Genomic DNA, 23803 nt, shown 5'->3' with positions numbered 1-23803 from the left:
GCTTATGTCAACGTTAGCACCAATACAGATCTGTGCTGAAAAAATAAAAGATGGAGGGCAGTGATTTTAAAATAAGGATGGTATCTGACAAAAAAAAAAACGTTCGCGAGCAGTCCCTTACCTCAAACCAGTTTTCTCCCTCATTCTCTGTTTCTCATTCAATTGCCTTTAAAATAAGAAATGTAAGTCTTCTTTTCTCCTACTGCTTCCTTTACTTATTTCTATTAAAAACTTTTCAGGGCAGGGACTACCTGTTACTACATTTATATGCAATGTCTAGTGTAATCACCCATGTCTATACTAAGATTGTGAGTCAACAGCAATAACTAAAATACAGCAAATGCATAACTATTTCCTGTTCCAGCATACCTATTTAATATTTTTAAACCATAAACATTAAAAACTTTAGATGAGTCATACATAACATTTCAGTGCAATCCTGTAACTGTCTAACAGATCACCTGCACCTATTCAATTTTAACAAACTTTGAAACTTAATTTCATTATTTCAGATTTCTTGAGTGGATAAGAAATTGTTTACTTTACAATACAGACAAATTTATTTAATTTACATTCTTACAGAGAGAGAAGAATAACCAGTGATAAACAATGTTTTATTTGCTCTGTTTTCTAAAATGGTTCCTGGGCTAGTAGTACTGCCTTGTGAACACGAGAAAAATAGGTTAAGTTGGCCTTCTTCTTTACACAGGTATCATTCATCTCGTAAACTAATGAAGTAAAAAAAGGAGATTCTACATACATCAGAAACCACTTACAGAATAAGAAACATAACCAAGACATTTACTGAAACCAAACAAGGTCTCAGGTAAAATATATGGATTCTGTTCATTCTGGATTACAGCTGTTACTGCTTTGATGTAGTTTCAGTGATCCAAGATGGAAAGCTAATGTAGAAGTTAGGCTCTAACCGGTCTCAAAGGAGGTTAGGTTATGTCTTTGCGGGAGAGGCCAGAGAGACCTAAACTTTTTCTGCTTATACTCTGAGGTGGCTAAGCCTATACCAACTATGGTCTGGAGGCTGGATATCTGCATTAACAGAACTGCTCCCAAATTTTCTGGTGGTATTAGTGAATATCAAGGTACTAAGACTCTTGCGCTAACCCTTGCATATTCTAATACTTAGAGGTCAGTTCTTTCTTAGTAGTTCATAGTCTTTCAATAAGATGAAAGTATCATTGAAATGTTGAGTGAAATTATTTATTGGCAGAAGAAATATCACCTGTCATTATTTAAAACCATTTCTTTGTATTTCTTTTATGGAATAAGTTTTACTCTCACATGTTTTGCTGGCTTCATTTATTTGATCAGATATTAGAGAAAAAAGCTGGGAGGGACAGAAGGAAAATATGGCCTATAGCAAGCACACAGCCTTTCTGTACAGAAGAGATATGATTTTCAAACAAGTTTTGTCAGTGTCTATCTGCTTGTTTGTCAGTCAGAGAAATGTATGGTTGGAAACACCATGATATGACAAGCAGGAGCCCACTGCTACTGAAGCAAATCTTATTTTTCTGTGGGTGATTTCCACTGAAGTCTGTCTGCAGATAAGACTGAACAGACCTAGGAATAAAGCCGTAAGTCAGTGAAACTTCCTACCCAAGACACCAACTATTTTCTGTGCAGTGTTAAAGTTAGCTAGTACAGGCTTAGGCATTCTTGATCACAGAGAATAAAAAATGAAGGTAAAGGAAGACAAATCAAGATAAAAGTTCTTAAATAATTTTACACATCTCTCAGATGAAGACCCAAACACTGACTGACTTTGGGATAGGAGATGCTCTTCCGGACCTAGGCATTTGATTTGGGTCAGTCTGGGAAGGAACCAGGTATTTGGGGTTGTTCTTAATAAGGGCATCTAATATCTACCTGTAGCTAATGCTATGTTAATGTGATGATAAAAAAGATTTTCCAAAGTGGTATTTGGCATAGATGGATGACCATGAATGAAGTGGAGTTTATTAGTTTCGAATATCTGTAATCACATTCCTGTTGGTATTATTTTCTATTCACTTCCTATAAGGAAGCAACTAAAATTTTAATTGGCCTAATGTATGAATTATGCAGTAGAGTGTTTATGATCATGTAAGAAATGAACCCAAATATCAGTAATTAGCGTTGTCAAAACTTTTGTGTTCTACACATTCATAAGCATCTCCTTTGTATTCTGACTAGAATATATTCATAAATGCCCTAAACACAGCTCCTTTTATACAACCATTAAGGAACTCAAATACCATTTGTCAGGAGAAACAGCACATTAGAAACATCAAATACTTTAATATTAAATATTATATTTTATTATAATGATTTAATTTATTTGAAACAGATAATGCAACAATGTAAGTGGCCTTTCTCTCTGTTTATTAGCTTTTATTCTTACAGAAGAACTGAGCAGAAAATAACTAATTTCCATATTTCATCATATTCATGTCTGTAAATCACTATCATTTTAACCTCAGGTACTGTTTTGTACTTGTACTTGAAGAAAACCTTTTCCAATCCAGGTATGGTTACTGGCTACTGCTACGTTATCTTAGTCTTTTTTGCAAGACCATGGAATTAACCTGATAACCATCTTTTTAGGTTTAAATTATGAAATATAACGTGTATTTTGCACTGACTGATGCTTATTTCTAAAGAAACTAAATAAAATAAGCCTGAGGAAGAATAAAATTTGACCTATTATTGACTGGCATTTAACCAAGGCAGTTAATTTCCATCTTTGATGGGCAGAAAACAAGACACATGGATTGTCTTGGGGGCCTTTTCATTTATGTAGGTAATGTCTGGTAAGGACAACTGACTGGTCATTAAAGAAGTAGAGTGGAAAAGCAGAAGGGAATGAATGACAGGGAGGGAATGCGTTATGAAAAGCTCCATGCACAGAAGACAAAAAGAGGTATTTTACAAATCTTAGTCAAAAGAAAACAAAAAGGGTCTCAGCAGCTGCAAGAAATATTTTCAAATATTATATTCACTCTCATAAATTCTGTTTTTAATAAAGTTCCCAAAATTACATTAGCTTCTGGTTAGGTGATCCTATCTTAGTGAATCTTTTTTAATAGGCACCAGATTTTAGATATTAAATCATAGAATGATAAGGTTTAGTACTTTAGAAATTATCCAGTTTCTGAGCATTGCATGCAGCATGCTGACTAATAGCCCATGGTCCTGAGTATTTGGAAGACTCTGAGACTTGCACAGTTTGGCCTTGTGTGTTCTGATGTCTCTAGTATGTTTTGGGTTTTTTTTCTTCTTAATTGATTTTTTCACCTGTAATTGAAATTAGATATTTACAAACATTTTTATGCTCCAGATTCTGATATGTATAAATTCATATTACAAAAATCCATTGCTTTTTGCCAGAAATTTGATAGCTAAAAGGACCAGTAAAGCTTTGCCATCAGTAAAGACCTTCAGTACAGCATGAATATCTATAGGCAGTGAAAGAGGAATGGTAGAGGTATAGATTGAGTGCAAAATATCTGTTTCTGGGTCAGGGTGAAGATAGCAACCTGGTATGTATTTGGCCAACTCTCCTTTATCATATATGTATCAAATGGTATGGAGAGAGATAATGCTATATTACTTTGGCTGCTCATTTGAGTTAAAAAGATATGAATTTGTCAGTACAATAAAGCTTAAAGTGAAGATATGTTAGTTATTTTTAGTAACCACATGAACCAGGTTTTGTCATGTGCTTCTCCCTTGAAACAACCCTTTAATAATGTTATGGGAAATTTCCTACAGATTCTCATTTTTACTGTGTAACTGCCATACCTCTGAAGGCCTTAGCATTCAGGAATGCACCAGCTGCTGACAACAACGTTCCCAGAGGGATGGAGAGATATAACGTAATAGCAATCTGTGCAAGTAGAAACACTTAGGAATAGCAAGCTAGCTGACTCAAGAAGAACCTGTATTCCACTTGAAGTTAAGAGTTTATGGGGCTGTACAGTCTCAAAATACAAAACAGAGAAACCAAGTTTCTGCTAGTAATCTTGGAAATAATAACTATTTAGGCTTGCAAAGTACAGTTAGCTGAGTTAACCTAAAAGAAGTAAATCCCCCTTCCTGTCAAGTCCTGCTAAGCTAGACTTCATCCAGAATGTGCCATACCAGCTTAGACTATACCAATGTTTTTGAGAAATACATTAAATCAGGCCCTTGAATTAATTTGCTGAGTGTGCGCTCTTCCTCCCCCCACCTTGCCTACAACTGCACCACTAACAGGAACTATACTTTATGTAAATAACTTCCAAGTGGAGTTAGTTATTATTAATGCAGACAGTTTTGAAGGTGAAAGCAAACAGCATTTGGCAGCAAGAACTTTTAATAAGCCTGTCATGAAGGAATTCAGTCTGCAAAATACAAACTTATTTTGTAGTACACTTGAGTGACTCTGTGCATTTCTGTCCTGTTATACAAAGAACTTTTTAGATCCACTTCCCCACATTACAAGTTTTACTCAAATCACAATACAGCTTGTGTTATGTGCCAAAAAACTGGCAGCAGTAGAGGAGGATTTCTTGGATGGTGTTTATATCTCTGCTGCACATCCCCAACATTTGAAGACAAGATAAACAGAAAGATAAAATTAGAAAGTGAATTGGGTGGATTCTCACTTCCCAGGTCCAAATTTTCTGTTAAGGTAAACAAAATTGGCACAACAATCAAGGACTGCTGCTCCTTTATGAGTTTTGTGTTTCTTTCCTGCTGTTGCTTCCCAAAGGTTATTTATACACTCCATCAAAGAGATTCTGTATTTCTCTATTTTCTCCTATTGATACACAAAAGAGATCAAGGCAGTATAAGTGACTGAAAATCTAAACTGGCTTTTTTCAGAGCAGCACAAAAAATTACTCTGATCTTTCCTCAGGGATCTCGGTGGTCTCAGGGAACAAAGGATACAAAGAAAAGTATGACAAACAACAACAACAAAAAAAAACCAGTAAGAGAGCTGTTCAGGGAGGGCAAGGGACAACCTCTGCAAAAATCTTCTTACTATGGAGGGTGGACAGGGGTAAACGCACCTGAAGCCTGCTGCTAACCACCCAGAAAGAGCAGCTGGGGGTCTATAGCCGAAGCAACTGGGTAAGGCACAAAGGAAGAAGACAAGGAGAAAAGCTGTTGGAGCAGGAGTAGCTGACTATCCTGGGAGCAGCATTTCTCAACAAACAGCACTTCCAACAGAAAGTGTTAGGCACAGAGAAATGCAGATGTATGAACATTTACAACTAGCAATGGAAAACATAGTTCAAAACAGTTTCTTTAGCTAATACATGCAAAAAAGATGTAACACTACATACTGCCAACTCAGTCTTTGCTTATGTATCATTCTCCTGTCAGCAGCTCTTTCCAGACATCTCATGGCTTTGGTTTCCCTGGAATTCTGTCTTTTATATACATATGTGTGTATATATATGTGTGTGTGTGTGTATGCATGCAGTTTTTTAATGCTGGGTAAAAAGCTGGCTGGATGGCTGGGCCCAAAGGGTTGTGGTGAATGGAGTTAAATCCAGCTGACAGCCGGTCACAAGTGGTGTTCCCCAGGGCTCAGTTTTGGGGCCGGTCTTGTTTAATAACTTTATCAATGATCCGGACGAGGGGATTGAGTGCTCCCTCAGTAAGTTTGCAGACGAAACCAAGTTGGGTGGGAGTGTTGATCTGCTGGAGGGTTGGAAGGCTCCGCAGAGGGATCTGGACAGGCTGGATCGATGGGTCAAGGCCAATTGTATGAGGTTCAACAAGGCCAAGTGCCGGGTCCTACACCTGGGTCACAACAACCCCATGCAATGCTACAGGCTTGGGGAAGAGTGGCTGGAAAGCTGTCCAGTGGAAAAGGACCTGGGGGTGTTGGTCAACAGCAGGCCAAATATGAGCCAGGAGTGTGTCCAGGTGGCCAAGAAGGCCAACGGCATCCTGGCCTGTATCAGAAACAGTGTGGCCAGCAGGAGTAGGGAGGTGATCGTGCCCCTGTACTCGGTGCTGGTGAGGCCGCACCTCGAATACTGTGTTCAGTTTTGGGCCCCTCACTCCAAGAAGGACACTGAGGTGCTGGAGCGTGTCCAGAGAAGGGCGACGAAGCTGGTGAGGGGTCTGGAGCACAAGTCTTATGAGGAGTGGCTGAAGGAACTGGGGTTGTTCAGTCTGGAGAAGAGGAGGCTGAGGGGAGACCTTATCGCTCTCTACAACTGCCTGAAAGGAGGTTGCAGAGAGGTGGGTGTTGGTCTCTTCTCCCAAGTGATGAGTGATAGGACAAGAGGAAATGGCCTCAAGTTGCGCCAGGGGAGATTCAGGCTGGATATTAGGAAAAATTTCTTCAGGGAAAAGTTTGTCAGGCATTGGAACAGGCTGCCCAGGGAGGTGGTTGAGTCGCCATCCCTGGAGGTATTTAAAAGATGTGTGGCTGAGGTGGTTGGGGACATGGTTTAGTGGTGGACTTAGCAGTGTTAGGTTTACGGTTGGACTTGATGATCTTAAAGGTCTTTTACAATCTAAACGATTCTCTGATTCTATTCTATGTGTTTGTAGATAAGTGTATATATATCAAAAAAACATTTGGCGTGTGAAAAGCCAACTACTCAGCTTGCCTGTACACAACTGCTATATGCTAGTCCTTAGAACTCATCCCAAAATCACAGCTGACAGGTCATTCATTGTATGGGAGGGATGTGGGAGCATGGCAGGGCCAGCTGGAAGTAGTTGGGGCCAGATCGGTGGGGAGAGGCATTATTCCAAATGTGACTAGTAAAAAAGGGCCTTGGGAGGGCTGTCCAGGCAGAAGGTGGAGCAGAGCTTGCTCTAGAGAGAGAGTTTGGCTCCTAGAAAGTCCAAGCTGGGGTTGTAAAAGCACATTACTGCCAGATTTGCTTTCTCTCACTCCATCCATGCAGCTGGTGACTGTGCCTGAAGTTAATTTCCTGTTAAATTTTCTGTTTTTCTCCTTTCTTGTTCTTTCTTCTCTCTCCTTCTTTATTTTTAAGATTCATAAAAAATGTTCATTCTCTGCAGTTCAGCTACCATGCCTTCTTAAAGCAAAGTTTAGGAAAGCTATGGAATCACTGTCTCCTTTCTAGCCCAGCACAGCTTGACCTCAGCTGCCAACAGGTCTGGACACAAGTTTTGAGCCCCACTGCCATTTCAGTGCATGCCTCCCTCTTTCCCTGCCGCGAGCTGCAGCTTTCTCCTTGTTCCGTCTTCACTTTGCTTGTGGCTTGTCCTGTTCTGTTGGAGGTGAGGATCAATACCTCTTGTTCTTATTCCCCATCTTTGGACATACTTAATAAAGCATCTGTCAGATCATTAGGACCTGGCATTCTCTTCAAAAGTAAAATGGATTAATTAAAGTACCACTTTATATTTAACCAAGCTTCATGTTAGGCCTTACGAAGAATTTCTTTTTCTGAAAAGGCTCAGGTTTTGCTTTCAAGATCTTTTTTTTCTTTTATTTTATGAAAATAGAAGAATCAAACAGATTACAGATTACAAATGCTACAGAATCAAACATTAAGTACAGCTGCCAAAAATGTATAGTGGAAATCATGAATTTACAAAATGTAATCTGCACTTCATGTAATAATGCAAGAGTTTTTTTATGAGTAAAATTAAAAGACAAACTAATATTGGAACCCAGCTTGTAACTACAGCTATGGAAAAACCAGTTGAATAACTTTCTATTTCTATTATTTTTAAATACTTGTAAATCAGACTGTAAAAATTTCCTCATATTTTTCAGAAAAAGAATGAAGCAACAGAGGGCCATTCTGAAAAAATAGTTACATACAAACAAAACCACTAAAGCTGTGGTAAGGCTCTTTGTTCTACAGGCAGCTATTACCACACAGGAAGCAGCACTGGAAAAGCATGTGACATTCTTAGTTTTGTCATATTTTGGTTTTAAAGCTCCTGCTCCCAGAGTCCTGGGATCATACAAGAACAGCAACTTTTTTTTCTTTTTTTTAATCTTTGTAGTGAGAGACTAAAAATGTGTCCCAGTACATAATGAAAAAACAAAAGGCATTTAATATGGACTGAAATTACTGTATTAAGAATAAAACTTTTACTAAAACCAAAATAATTTTGGAATGCTGACGTCTGGCACTGAATTCTGGCAAAGCTTGAGAGGATCAGAACAACCTGCTTTTGAGTGAAAGCAACACAAGGAAATATTAGATCTATAATAACATTACAAGGAATGGTAATCTTAGAAACCTGACACTCACATACACTATGGACAATCTTCAGATTTGACAGAAAGTCTCCTTCAGCTCCAGGAGTGTACTTGGTAATTTAGACACTAACCAGTGGTCATCATACTTACAGTGGGGTGAGTATAAGTTGCAACAGAGTCAATTGCAATGTTGTGAGACTTATGCCTATTAGGAAAATAAGAAGCAGAGCTGTTTCATCCATAGACGAAGCAGGCACTAAACAGTCCTTCAGTCCTTGTCTTACTTGGGTTTGGTGACTGCTAAAGGTATTTGCAACTTGCCAGTGTTTCAAACTGGCTCTTCCATCCAAAAAGTACTTGGTTGCCTAAAAATAGGTGTGTTCTTGCCCTATGATAAATGTGGGGTTTTTTTTTCGTTTAGTGGGATTTTTTTGGGGGGTGGGGTGTTGGGTTTTTTTGGTTTTATTTGTTTTCATTTTTGGTGGGGTTTTTTTACAGCTGTACTTTGTCTGACAATGTCTGGGTATATTGGAATGCCAGAGTACCTTCCTCTTCCCATTTCTGTGCTTTGATTACATACTTGTAAGTCTTTGGGATTAACTACTTCTCTCTAGAATTTATTATTCATAAAATAAGAATAATAAGCTTTCAGCTTGCTCTCTCCCTTGTCGTTCTGTCCTGTGTTGTATCTTGAAGACAGCTTTCTGTATTGGTATTCATTACTCATATTTAATTAACTTGCCCTTATTATTCAGCATGAGGTAGGATCCATGGATAGAGAAAAGCTTGACCAGTCATTTTGATAGTAGCTCTATGTTAGTGGCTCATTGCGCTGAACAAATTTGCATAATAGTGTCATCGTGTTACAATATTATGCAAATCCTTTTCCACTGATTAGCTAACAGTATCTCTTAGAGAGCTCTTGAGAGCTATGAACATAATTCTTTCCTCATGACAACATTGAGCTTAGCACATTTTTGTTCTGGGCCTTTTTTAGAAGCACAGTTTTGTAACTCCAACTCTAAGAGAAAAATGAATTGGTGGTACAAAGGACCTTGTAAAGCTATAAACAAAGCACTCTTGCCAGAAACTGTCTCTCCACCTCTACTTTTCCTTGTGATAAACTCCTGTTTTTTAAATCTGCAGTGAAGTTTCTCTCATTTGGAACAAATTACAGGAATGTTCCTATTAAATATTAATAACCTTCCAAACCTTCCCAGGAGTAAAAGAATGCCTTTCTGTGCAGAATATTAAGTTTACAAAACACATTTAAAGGCTCATTAGAATTACTATCAACTTATGCTTTTTACATAAAAATGTTTTAAATCTCAATTACCTTTAAAAAGGAAAAGAGGCAATCTGCAACACAGAACAAGTCACATTTTACATATTTTAAGCAAGAAACTATAAATGCAATATTCCTGGAAGAGTTCAGCCATGGCTGAAGTTCAATCCTATTCAGAACTTCGATGAGGGGGGGTAAGAGGCACAGCTTAGTGCTTTAGGAAACCTGCAGAATAGAAGTACTGGATTACAGTGTAGTCTGTGCTAAAACAGTTTCCTCCTGCCTTGGCAGCATAATGATGCTTTAGAGATGTCTGGAAGATTCCTGGTGCAGTGATCTGTAGGTAACTTCTGTATGTTCTTTCTATGACTGTGACAGACATTGCCTTCTGGGGCAGACATCAAAGATACCTAAAGAAATTCTGGTAGCTCTTTGTATATCATACCTTAGGCAGGTGTTTTAAGATTCTAAGACTCAGCAGAAAAATCACCTGATGCTTTCTGGAGAACTTCACCAGTGATGCATCGAAGGCACAGACTGCCACTATCTTTTCTCCACTAGCAACACAGCCCCTTCATGCCTTTCAGGGGGCTGTTCCCTCCCCTGACAACTATTGAGAGCTGTGTTGCAGGACAGTCTCCATAAAACTCTCCTTTCTTCCACTTTTAACTCCTTTGCTCTCCAACAGTCTGTTATCGCCAAACACTCCCTTAATATGTGACCGTGGGTGAGATCTTTGAATTCCTCATCATCTTAGCTTCTTCTTTTTCTTGGGTCTGATCGATGTGAGTAGTAATTTAGGTTTGCAATGATGGGTATTACACAGTGTGGTCAGTTGGCCAGAATCATTAAAGAACATCATGTTCCACGTCAGTTCTTCGGTCGTCTTCAACATGTTCAGATGAATCTGTCCAAAATGTTTCTGTGTTAAAGGGAAAGATGGAGAAAGGATAGGTGGCACAGGACAGATTATGTCAACTCTCAGGTGCTGGAAAGTTTTTTAAAAGAATGGGAGTCCACTGCTGCATCCAGACAGCTTGTGACACAAAGGTGATTCATGAAAGACCAAGAATCTGGCTCCAAGACTTTAAGACTTTGAATGACTTCTCTAGTTCTTTCAAAGTTGATCTTTAACTAACAACTCTTACAAGACCCTGTGTGCTGGTCTTGGCTGGGGTAGAGTTAATTTTCTTCATAGTAGCTAGTATGGGGCTGTGTTTTGGATTTATCAACACTGTGCTGGAAACAGTGTTGATAAAGCAGGGATGTATTAGTTGCTGCTGAGCAGAGCTCACACAGAGTCGAGGCTTTTTCTGCTTCTCACACCACCCCACCAGCGAGTAGGCTGGGGGTGTACAAGAAGTTAGGAGGGGACACAGCCAGGACAGCTGACCCCAACTGACCAAAGGGATATTCCATACCATATGACGTCATGCTCAGCATATAAAGCTGGGGAAAGAAGGAGTGGGGGGACATTTGGAGTAATGGTGTTTGTCTTCCCAAGTAACCATTATGCGTGATGGAGCCCTGCTTTCCTGGAGATGGCTGAACACCTGCCTGCCAATGGGAAGTAGTGAATGAATTCCTTTTTTTGCTTTGCTTGCCTGCGCAGCTTTTGCTTGACCTATTACACTGTCTTTGTCTCAAACCATGAGTTTTCTCACTTTTACTCTTCCGATTCTCTCCCCCATCCCACCTGGGGGGAGTGAGCGAGCGGCTGTGTGGTGCTTAGTTGCCAGCTGGGGTTAAACCACGACACCCTGAAAAATCTGTTTTTCTGGCTTTTAATTATTTTAGCTTCCTGTGGAAAAATTAAGAGGACACATCCTCTATAAAAAACCCATACCTTTGCCATCAATATGCTGCTAGAATTATCTACACATAGATAGGATTTGTCTATTAATTTGGGGAATCTTTAAATTGTATTGAAGTCACCAAGAAAAAAAAGTCTCATCAAAGCAAGACATAATTCTTAGATGCAACATAAGCACTGCTAGAATATCTTCACAAAAGAAAGAAAGGTTAAAGATGCCAAATAGAATCACAGAATCACAGAATGATAGGGGTTGGAAGGGACCTCTGGAGATCATCTAGTCCAACCCCCTTGCCAGAGCAGGTTCACCTAGAGCAGATTGCACAGGAGTGTGTCCAGGCGAGTTTTGAAAATCTCCAGAGGAGACTCCACAACCTCTCTGGGCAGCTTGTTCCAGTGCTCTGCCACCCTCAAAGGAAAGAAGTTCCTCCTCGTGTTTAGATGGAACTTCCTATGACCACGTTTGTGCCCATTACCTCTCGTCCTGTCACTGGGAGCCACTGAAAAAAGACTGGCCCCATCCTCCTGGCACCCACCCCCTATTTATAAGCATTGATAAGATCTCCCCTCAGTCTTCTCTTCTCCAGACTAAAAAGATCCAAGTCCCTCAGCCTTTCCTCATAAGAAAGATGTTTGAGTCCCCTAATCATCTTCATAGCCCTTTGCTGTACTCTCTCCAGCAGCTCCCTGTCCTTCTTGAACCAGGGAGCCCAGAACTGGACACAGTACTCCAGATGCGGCCTCACCAGGACAGAGTAGAGGGGGAGGATAACCTCCCTCGACCTCCTGGCCACACTCTTCTTGATGCACCCCAGGATGCCATTGGCCTTCTTGGCCACAGGACACATTGCTGGCTCATGGTCATCCTGTGGTCCACCAGGACTCCCAGGTCCCTTTCCACGGAAAGAAACAACAATATAATCTATTGCATGATTTGGGGTGGGTTTTCGTCTGGAAAATATGTTATTTAAACTAAAGGCCTCTGTGTTCTCTTGCTTGTCAGTGAATAGCTCTGCACTATGTCTGCATATCAAAAGGTTATACCTAGAACACTTCTCTAATGTCCTGGTATTTGATGAGAGAAATGTAATTTAAGAGAGCAGGAGAGGTTATTCTGACAAGGAAATATTTATCTACCCTGAGAATGTCTCAGCAGATGACATAGTTTAACACACATCAACAAATCATGACCTTTATGTTGTTCTAGTTTAGGTTTGTAAATTATAAAAGAGAGAGTTGTAAAAAGAAGTTAAATATGTCAGGTGTGATTAATCTATGAATCTTACATTATTTCAAGTACACTGCCCTTATGCTTACTTTCTATTGTTGGGGAGTTCCGGCATAAAGTGGCATAACTAAATTAGATTTCAGCTAAATTGCTGTTTAATCTGGCCCCTGGTCTCTCTTCTCTTTTAGCTCAAACTGGTGGAAAGCTATGTGTTTAGCATATGTATAATCATATTTAGCAATTCTAATGACTTTTTTGTAATTTTAAACTCAAACTTTTGAGAAAAACACACTCTCACCAGAAAGCATAATTGCCTCTTAAAACAGAATAGACTAGTTCAGCTGGAAGGAACCTACAACAATCATCTAGTCTGACACCTGACCACATCAGGGCTGACCAAAAATTAAAACATGTTATTAAGGGCATTGTCCAAATGCCTCTTACACACTGGCTTGGGGCATCGACTACCTCTAGGAATCCTGTTCCAGTGTTTCACCACCCTGTCGGTAAAGAAATGCTTCCTCTTGTCCAGTCTGAACCTCCCCTGATGCAGCTGTGAACCATTCTCACTTGTCCTGTTATGGGGCACCAGGGAGAAGAGCTCAGCACCTCCCTCTCCACTTCCCCTCCTCAGGAAGATGCAGAGAGCAATGAGGTTGTCCCTCAGCCTCCTTCTCTCCAAAATCCTAGACAAGGCCAAAATCCTCAGCTGCTCCTCACAGGACATGCCTTCCAGACCTTTCAGCAGCTTTGTTGCCTTCCTCTGGATGCATTCAAGTACCTTAACAACCTTTAAAAATTAATATATTTATTCATATATAATAAATAATATATAAATTAAATACAAATATGAATATAATATAAATTTAAATAGAATATAATATTACTATTTCTTGTTTTATTCTAGTAATGATAAATTCAGTCTTTTTACATATGGCAGCTATTTTGGAGTCCTAGCTACTGTGCAAATAGACTGTGGTACAGCAGCTGATATCAATACCATCATTACAGGTATACATGTTCATACAGGAAGCAGAATAAAAACCACATTATCTCAGAATCACAGAATCAGTAAGGTTGGAAAAGACCTAGAATATCATCAAGTTCAACCATCAACCCACCACCACCATGCCCACTAAACCATGTCCTCCAGTGACACGTCCACACTTTCCTTGAATTCCTCCAGTGATGGCGACTCCACCACCTCCCTGGGCAGCCTTCCAATGCTTCACTGCTCTCTCAGGAAATAAATTTTTCCTAATATCGAGTCTAAACCTCCCCTGGCACAACCTGAGGCCATTTCGTCTTGTCCTATCACTTGTCACTTGGGAGAAGAGACCAACACCCACCTCTCTTCAACCTCCTTTCAGGTGATTGTAGAGAGCGATGAGGTCTCCCTTCAGCCTCCTCTTCTCCAGACTGAACAACCCCAGTTCCTTCAGCCACCACCCAAACACAAAAGATCCTTTTAGAATCCAAGCAGATAGATTTCTCACTTTTCTGAGGAAGTCACAGACTTTCTAATTTTACAGTGCTGATTTTATTTTCCTTTGGATTACTTTTTAAGCAAGTGAAACAGCGGATTATAGGATTCAGTAACATGAAATTTTTAATCTGAATACAGTTAGAGAAAAAAGTCTTCCTGGTTCTGTAGCTGTAATAGATTATATCTACGCTTATTTTTCTTTTAAGTAAGTAAATATATGTTTAAAGGCAGAAAACCTAGATCATATAAATGATAAATTAATTTTGGGAAGATCCAAAACCATTTATGCTGATCAAGTAAAGGGTGACAATTCTATCAGTCCTGAAACTCCAATGTCATCACAAGAGGTCAAATCAAGTACCAAAGAAAAATTGAATGAAAGGATTTTGACGTGTTAAGGTGGAAGGCCTGACTGAAATGCACCTTTGTTTCCAAAAACATTCTATAATTCTTATGTGTATTAACCAGGCAGAATGATTGCCATACATTATTTGAAAAGTTTTGAATGCAAATATTTCGATAAACTAGAGCATGCTGTTATAAATAATTTCTAAAGGTAGGATTTAGATCACATATGATGCACTATAATTAGTGTTATTCTTCAGCTGTGATTTTCAAACTACAGGTATTTTTCCAGTAATCACAGTTATTCTGTCTTAATGCATCATAAAGGAATAGGAAATTACAGTCTAATGGAAGCAGAAAAATGACCAGCTGTGAAATCTGTAGCAAGTATAATTATAATCAGAGCTACATTAAAGCACTAGCTACTACAAAACCAGGCATTGGGCTTATACACAGTCAAAGAACAGTCTAAAATCAAATTGAGTGTAAATAACTTTCCAAGTGCTTTGCTGCCTACAGTGCAGCACTGACTACATTGAAGCAGTAGATGTTTGATGACAACAATTCTGCTTTAATTTATACACTGTGCAATTTCTTCTCTGATTCAAAAATTCAGTAAAACTAAGGCGCAGCTTCCTGGAAGCCACCATATTCTACTACAGCTCTATCCCATTCTTTCCCAGTCTTCTAACTGTCATATAATAGTGGTTTTACAGTAATAGTAGGGTTCATTAATTTGTAAACAATATAGTCACATAGGTGCATGTTTTTGTGTATATACACAAATTTATAAATATATATGTATATTCTATAACCATATGTATATAACATGAATAAAATGTATATATTCCACTATTCCTACTATGATATAAAGATTTTTTTGTAAACTTGCCCTAAGTATTATGTCATTATGCCAGGAATGAAGAAAGCAAATTTTTCATACTGCAGATTTGTGCCTACAGTACCAGAATTCTGACTGACCTCATCAAAGCATGAGGAGAAGAAAATATATCTATTCATAATTGTTCCCATATACATTTACATTTCAATAATTATATACAAAGAGGAGAGTTACCTTACAGAAGAGTTAAACTCAGGAGTATGAATCAGAAATGCAGGCATGCTAAAATATTGTCATTATTTCAGATTCATGTATTATTTACCAATGAAAATCAAATATAAATGTAAATGATAGCCAATCAAATGAATCTTCTTCAATTACAGATTAGACTAAATTAATTTCAAAAGTCAAGTTAATAAATCCCTGGATAGAGCAGCTTTTAAGTACACAGCAGAGTTAACATAATTCAGGTTCCTTAACCGTGCTTCTCCAAGCCTCTTTCACTGCAAAATACATCTTTTTGGGTGGACAAATATTTTTCCTGTGTGCAATCTCTGCCTCTGGCTGCTGCAACTGAATAGAAACCCCAGTAATCTTTTCACTGAATATAACACTGACCAGCATATTAACTGGAAATTGCATTATTAGACACTCAACCATGTGTTCTTTGAGCCTAGATAAAAATTGAAGATTATTTCTACCCTGATTTGATTAAGTTGTGGGACATGTTCTCTCATTGTGCCCACGTAACTGGATTATCATCCATCAGCTGACAAAATGCTACTGTGACTGACAAGACAGACTGATAGCCAAAGAGGAGCCTTGAATAAAGAAATATCAAAGTGAGAACTGACCACAGCAAGGAGTTTTTTTCTGATATACTTTCTAATATACTGGGGGAAAAAAATAAAAAAACCTTAATTCTGGTCATTTCACATGTAAGAATGCTCAAAGAGTGGTGCTTCAAGGAAGTAGGAAAGAGGAGGATAATTTGCCAGAGTTGTTTATTAGTCAGCTCCACACAGGCTCCCAGGGGTTCGTGTTTCAGCCCACAGCACATAGCTCAAACAGAAATTGTTGATTTTGCTAAATCTAACTGGTGCTAACGGGGTGAGGAGGGAGGAAAAACAGCCCTTTCCAAACATTTGCCATCACAAATAGCAATTTTAGAAGATGACAGAACTCACTACTTAAACCTGGAAATGATATTCAGTTCTAGAAGCATTGAAAAGTGCTTTGGGTATCAAAGTCACCTTTACTGATGAGCAGAGGCAACAAATGTGGGGAACATACGATTTTTCTTCCATTTTTTCCCTTTTAATCTTCAGTATGATGAAAATGTGAGCTGTATGACACACAATTTTGGCTAAGATGGATGTACTACAATCCTTTGTTTTGTACTACATTTCCTTTGATGGCAAGTACCATCAAAGTTACTAGACGCTGCAGGAAGTTATATGTTCTCCAAACTTCTGAAAATGAAACTTCTCTTCTGTACCTATACAGGAGTTTTTGAGTACTTCAGCTAATCAGTCTTCAAAACTGTGAATGAGGACAGCTCCATAAGACAGCATTAGGTGTTCAAGAAAGCTGAGGATGTAACTGACACTAAAGAAAGAGCAATGATTAATAGGCTTTGAAATCTAGAAGGAAGGAGGCCCAATAGTTACACAAAATAATGAAAGAAGCACATATAGCTCAATGAAATCCAGTCTGATGCAAAACAAAGTGAAGATCTAACTTCCCAAGATGAAAGAAATAAAATTTTGAATAATTTATTCCTACTGACATTTGTTTCACCATAACATTTACTTTTTTATATAATGTAGTGTTGTATTTATGTGTTTCTACTTTTTATTTACATCAACTTCCAAGTACTTCCTGGACAAAAATGATGTGGGTTTTGTTTTTCTTTTAGGAGGCTATTTGAGTATTAGACCTTTCCCAAAGCAGATATACCAGGAGCAAAAACAACTCAAGTATTTACCAAAAAATTACACAAACCGTTGACTCATCACCAGATACTATATAGTAAAAGTTCAAGTGGTTCCAGCATGGCTGTTTCATAATAAAGTATGACATGTATTTGACAATGTAATATAGGAAAATAGTAGATTCAATCAATAACTAGTTAATACTTTAAAATCACAAATTTAAGCAAATTACACTCAATTTAGTCACTTCATATACCCAAGCATGATCTGAATATCACAGCACAATTTAACTGAACTTGGAGCAAAATTAATAACCACAAAAATGATTCTCTGGTATCAAATCTTTTATTACACTTACCATATGCTTATCTAAAATAGAAAAACTCGAATGTCAGAATCACTCTGTATTATTTCAGAACATGCTGCGAATTAACAAGTCTTTGGAAAGACTGATGAAAATAACCTGCTATCCATTCCAAGAATGTTTAGCAGAAAAGTGTATAGCAACAAATTATTATATATAAATATCTATATTACATGTAAGTCCCTTCTTTTAAAAAAAAAAAGTATACAGGTTCAAACATAAAATTGTCAATTCCATTTTTATATAGGATAATTTAGGCTAAAACCTACCAAAAAGGGGGATGGGGGAGGAATATAGTGTCTAAGGTAGGTGGTATACTTTCAACTTGTGAGGTTCAAACAAATATCTATCTTCTCCTCCAACCATCACCCCAGGATCCATGTAGTATGATTCGGGCTAGTGAAGTTTGAACTGACTGAAGCGTGGCATGAGGCACGTGCAGCACATGTGGCATGAGGGTATGGGTCATGAGGCACCAGTGACAACAAATGAAACATGGGTCCTGGCTGATGACCTAAGATCATTCGTGGCTCAATAAAAACTCACTTAACTTAGGAAGTTCAGAATTGTTTGAAGGTTGGTTTGCTTGTTTATATTGTGATTCTTTTAGTAGTGTAACAGAACGCTGAAGACTAAAGCAAGAAAAATCTCTGCAGGGCGCACTTTTTTCTTTCTTAGTGCTCAACAGCTATACTTTGGAGTTTAAACATGATGCATTTTCCTCTCCATGTTCTCTCCAACTCTTAAAGTTCCTTTGTGCATTAATAACCTATTTATCTCTATAGTACAATGAAATAGGCAAGCCAAATACCTCCCAGGTGGAGTGTCTGAAACACAGAATAGCTTGAATGAATTGTCTGTGCATAGGCGCACAGAGTATTAAATCTAAGACCTCTTTTAACCACACCAGCTTTCCTCTTCCCTTTCAACTCTCTCACTTACTGAGAAGAGGAGTGACTGAATCTGTAGTACAGAGTTCATCTGCTCCTAAAGCAGTAAAATCTGCTGTATACTATCATGACAGATCTTCCCTCTAATAAAGGAAATGCAATTGCAACACAATGCCTGACTGCAGAACAAAGACGCCTCCCACTATTATGTTACTTACAATTTACACTTAGAGATGTGTAATGTGTATTTCATTGGATTATGACAAAATTCGGTAGCATTAATAAAAATTAATTGACATAATGCTAAAGACTTAATTTTAAGAAAGATATTAAAAATATTTACTCCTGTAAATATAGATAACTTTTTCTAATAGTTATCTTGTATTCCTCTGCATTTTGTATGTTACTAACCATACAGAATAAACTTATAAATTAGATACATGTCATTAGGAAACTACAGCACAGATAATATCCTGTTATTTAATATATAAAAATGCATGCTATATTAATCCAACCTATAACCTAACCCAAGACTTAGATCAGATAAGACAACTCTTGATTTTCAATTAATTTTTAAGAATTAATCATGACGTCTTTTTTTAATGAAAAACCTATCACATCAATTTGCATTTTTCTTAAGCAGGGACAGGGTTCATAACTGCTGTATATTTTTAGGGACATTCACTACCATGTGTTTAAATGAAAATCAAAAGAATCATTTACCTCACTTGCTGAAAATTGAAAAACTCAACATGAAAATCTTTGTCTTCAGAAGATAATTGCCAACCACAGTTACAAGGATGTATTGCAGTGTGATTTCAAGTGCTATCAGCAGAAGAGTAATCTGTTACACCCCTTGCTACTGAGGTTTGCCTGTTCAGCTTCAAGTGCAGCATCTCAGGCTTTCAGCTATGGAGGAAGTTCCCCTGTTCAATCCCAGTATCTATTGTCCAAGCTGGCAGCCACCACTCACATATGACAACCCAGTATGTCAGTTTGGGTACCGTCAGTTGGATACTGCAGCTCTGATTGTACACCACATGCCACTGCACTAAGGGAGTAACCTCATAGTTACAGCTCTTATCCAGGAAGGATAAAAAACGGCTCAATGCCCTGCTCAGTCCAAGGGCTGAAGACTGTTTCCCACTTCTCAGGAAAGTGTTCTTATGTCTTGGCCCCCTTACCTAGTGAATGCCCTCTCTTGTCTCCAGCCTTAGGAATTCACATTGCTCCTTCAGTGAGACTTAGAAGGACAAGGCTTATGTCTTCTACAGACAGACATGGAAGGAGGCTTAGCTCCAGACAAAATTTCAGATTTACAAATACCAGCCCTTCACACCAGGCTCCATCTGGCTGTTTTAAGTTCTGGTCCCACGTGTTCAGCTACCTGTATGGACTAGGAAATGCAGTTGTCTAATCTAGGTATATGATTCCTACTCTGGGAACCAGGCCTCTAGAAAAGGTCTTGGCACATCTAAATCACTTCATGGACCTGTGTCTTAATGACTAGGAAAAGGACAGGGAAAAACCCCAAACCCCAAAGGCTGCCAGTCTGTGTTATAAAGAAACATAAAAAGAAAAAAATTGAGCATGTAATAAATTCATATGAACACAAACAGTAAACAAAGTAATGATAAACCTCTCTGCTGTAAAACCCAATAGCATTTGCCATCATCTATACACTGGAGGATAGCCACTGAGCTGTGGACAGACTTCTTTCATAATCGCTATATGAAATTGGAAACATTTTCCCCACATCTGACATGTGCAACTGTACCATGGTTATTTAAATTTAGAATAAAAGCAGAATGAGCCAATCCCTAATTTAATCAGGAAAAAAGCAGACTAGAGCTTGAATTTTTGACAGTGATACTGACTTAGAGCAAAAAAAGGATTTAAAAGGAGACCAAGATTTTATCTGTTTACTAAGATATGAATTACCAGGCCTGGAATTTCTATTTTTGAACCGGACATTTGAGCTGCCAATTCTGAGCAAGCATTGAAATTCACAGTTTATTCTTTAAATAGACTAACTTCAGAGTTGAACCTTACTGCAAATTAGAGAAATACAAATAACTCATAAAATACCTATTTGATTTGCATCAATAGTGATTGAAATGAGCAATAATCCAAGCATTCCTGCGCTAAACCTTTGTCAAAAATTATGCTCTCACTTAAAGAAAGAAAAGAAAGAAAAAATAAAATGCTATTCAGAAACTATTTTTTAAGCACTTTAAATATCAAGAAGCAAAGAAGAAAATGAAGGAGAGATGTAGTGACAATACAGACATGCACACACACACATTATTTCCACATGAAAAACACAGCCATGGTTACAGGAAATGCAGCTACTCTTACTAGGACAGGCTTTGCACAGAACTCTGATATCCATCACAATCCCCCATTCCTTTTCATATGCTTTTGGCAGATTTGCAATTTACACTGCTACTGCAAGATCAGGAAATAATGGCTCTCAGGACCATTAGTTGCTAAATCACCCCTTCCAGCCTCATTCAAGTATTAGCTTTATATTACAAGGTGCAAACAAAGTAAATACCGTGCTGGAGAAACAGCATTTTTCAGATTGAGGGACAGTCACAGAGCATGCCTCTCTTGTTACTGGAAACTGAGCTGTCTACACAGTACTTGCAGCTTCTTCTTAAGTGTAAATCACTGTCTTAACAAGATGTGTTATTTAACAAATGGGAACAACAGAATTAAGTTCAAGGACCGGGAGCTTGAACATGTAGTTATTGTGTAAAACCCACAACAGTCTCCATGAGTAATTTGGATTTCTAATTTTACTGGAGTGTTGGACCAAAAAAATGGACTCTGAACTTAAAAGACAGACCTAAGTGTTCTTTTTTGATACTATTGACAGGTGTACCAGACTTGATCAGTATCAGTCTTTCTTAATGTAAATACAGATCTGTTACTTGAACGGTTTAACTCATAATATATTTTTCTGCTGTTAAGTAGGCCTTTCCATTCTGTGTTATATATTCTTTGATATGGTTGATTTTGTAAACACAGTCCCCATGAACTAATCTGTCTCATTTATTGTTTTCTTCAGAGCTTCCAAGCCTATAATATCACAAAGAAATATTTTCAAAATCCTCAAACGTTCAAAATTGCAGTTCACAGAAATTTCTAGCATAGATTGCCTAGCATGTTCATCCAAAGCAACCTGTACATAAGGTAGACTTTTAGATTTATATTGTTTTCTTCTTATTTTGTGTTAGACTTGTGTTGCTTTCTGACCTATGGTGGATAATTACTTCACTAACAGACCAAGTATTGTGATGCAAGTTTAGCCTGAGCTAAAGAGGTCTGGAAGTCATTACTTCATAGACCCCAGTAAATCAGCTGAAATAAAGCAAGTTATTTCATAGATTACTTTTTTCTTCATATATAAAGACTACCCTAAGACAACTATTATGACTCATTTGATTGACAGCTTTCTTTCTAAATTATTACAAATAGGTACTTTTCCACATTGTGCACTTAGGAAGAGAACTGCATGAAAAGCAAATATAGTAGCCTATTTAATTTATCATGTTAGGTTTTTTTTTCTTCCAAACTTTTTATAGGAAATAAGTGCACTTCAAAACCACAAAATGAGTAGAAGTTTCTGAACTGAACTAAGCACCTAACATTAGCTTCTTTCTTGGTTTAGTTCATGACCGTCCAGACTGAGTTTCTGTATTCTTAGTGTGAAGGTTTTCACCACTCACATTAAGCAAGTATTTTATTTCCTGTCTGTGTAGTTGTCCTAACATTTACTCAAGAGATTTATTTCCCATTTAGTCAAAAAGTGAAAACATTGTGATTTAAACCATACAACCAACATTTGCCTAAGAAGGAGTAACCAAGTTTGCTACAATTGGCAGCATTAAAAAAGAACACTTACTCTGTCTTTTAAGTTGAGAGCCCACTTTTTTCTCTCTATGGAGGCCCTAACCATTCTGAGGCATTTTTTAATTATTTGTTTATGTTTGTAAACATAGCACAGCTAGGCTAATCTATCTCATTTAAAGTTTTCCCCTCTGTACATCTTTTATTTGCTTCTTCTCATGAGATATTGCAAGATTTTATATTTATGTGGATTTCTAGCAGGACTCTCCTCAAACCTGCTGAAATAGATGGGTTAGTTTGTAACGACTGTAGAATTGGGCTTACAGCACCTTCAGAATAATTTTAATTATGCTAAATTGAAGCAACACCAACTCCTTTGTATTTTTTTCTTTTCTTTTAGGAGTTTGTCTTTTTAGATCCTCAAAGAACAGATCAAATGAATGCAAATTCTAGTAGAAGAGCACAGTATTATTTTAATTATTTACTTTCCTAATAAAATTTTGTAAAGGCAAAGCTGCATAACAGCATTTGAATTGCTAAGGTTCAACTACCTATTTTAATTTGACAGGAGTGTCATTTATTTACTCTCTATCATTATAGAAATCATATTGATACCAGACATCTAAAGAAACAGCTTTTCATGTCCTTTAGACTAGCTACGGTAGGCCATATGCCAGAGAAATTAAAAACCAGCATCCCCACATTATATATCTTGGTAAACGCACCTGACAAGACAAAAAGAAAGCACCTTCGCAGGAAGAGATTAATTACTCTGTATTCTGAACTCACCCAGAAATGGTACAATCTGTGTTGCAGAGTTGTTTTAATATGAGACAGTTTAGGTTAAAACAATCTTTCTTTAAGGCAGAGGCATTCCTGTGTTTGTACGAACAATTTTTCAGGGTGAGCAGGGCAAAGGATGCAATATATCTATCCATAGCATCCAACTAAGGGAGAGGAAATGTTTTAGACAGTCTCCATGAAATGTGGGTGATTTATTCCCATACAGCACCGCCACAAAAGCTCTTATGTAAAAATCTAAAAGCGGTTTCAATTTCCTGAAAAACACATCAACATAATTCTCAGCTTAAATATTATGGCTACTCCACTGAAATACTGAAGTTTCATATTTCCAGCAATGAATGAAACTTATATCTAAGGAATATTAAGACAGTAATATGTACCTGCAGCCTTTTTTTTTTTTTTGTAGAGAAAACTTCAATATGGAGAATATCCATCTTCTCTGCATCTGTCCATGTCCCAAGGATAATAACAAATGAATGCATTTCCATTGCTTTCCTCAGTGATCTGAGGAAACTACAAAGGTAGTCTTCTGGTGTATTATAGCTTGATGTTGGTATAAAGTCTGTTTTGTCAAGACTTGTGAAATATACATGCAGTTATCACAGAACTGGATTCTGACAGAAATGTTGTCTTTTTCAGCTATATTTTAGGAACTTCTGAGTAATTTGCTAATGACATTTATGCTTACACAAGTATATGGGAATGCATTGCAGTATAAATTTGATCCAGATCCAGAACAGGCACCTTGGAACATTTTTACTGAT

The 23803-nt window shown here is 37.8% G+C and overlaps 1 protein-coding gene across 1 annotated transcript in view; it reads right to left on the bottom strand.

Annotated features, from left to right (window-relative positions):
- RAB3C (RAB3C, member RAS oncogene family) overlaps positions 1-23803 on the bottom strand; it is a 132572-nt gene that overhangs the window by 65649 nt on the left and 43120 nt on the right. The gene's annotated exons all lie outside the window — the stretch shown is intronic.

The sequence above is a fragment of the Gavia stellata genome, chromosome Z (assembly GCF_030936135.1).
Source record: "Gavia stellata isolate bGavSte3 chromosome Z, bGavSte3.hap2, whole genome shotgun sequence".
Lineage (NCBI taxonomy): Eukaryota > Metazoa > Chordata > Aves > Gaviiformes > Gaviidae > Gavia > Gavia stellata.
Note: the sequence above shows the minus strand (reverse complement) of the source record. Positions and strands in the feature narration are given on the sequence as shown.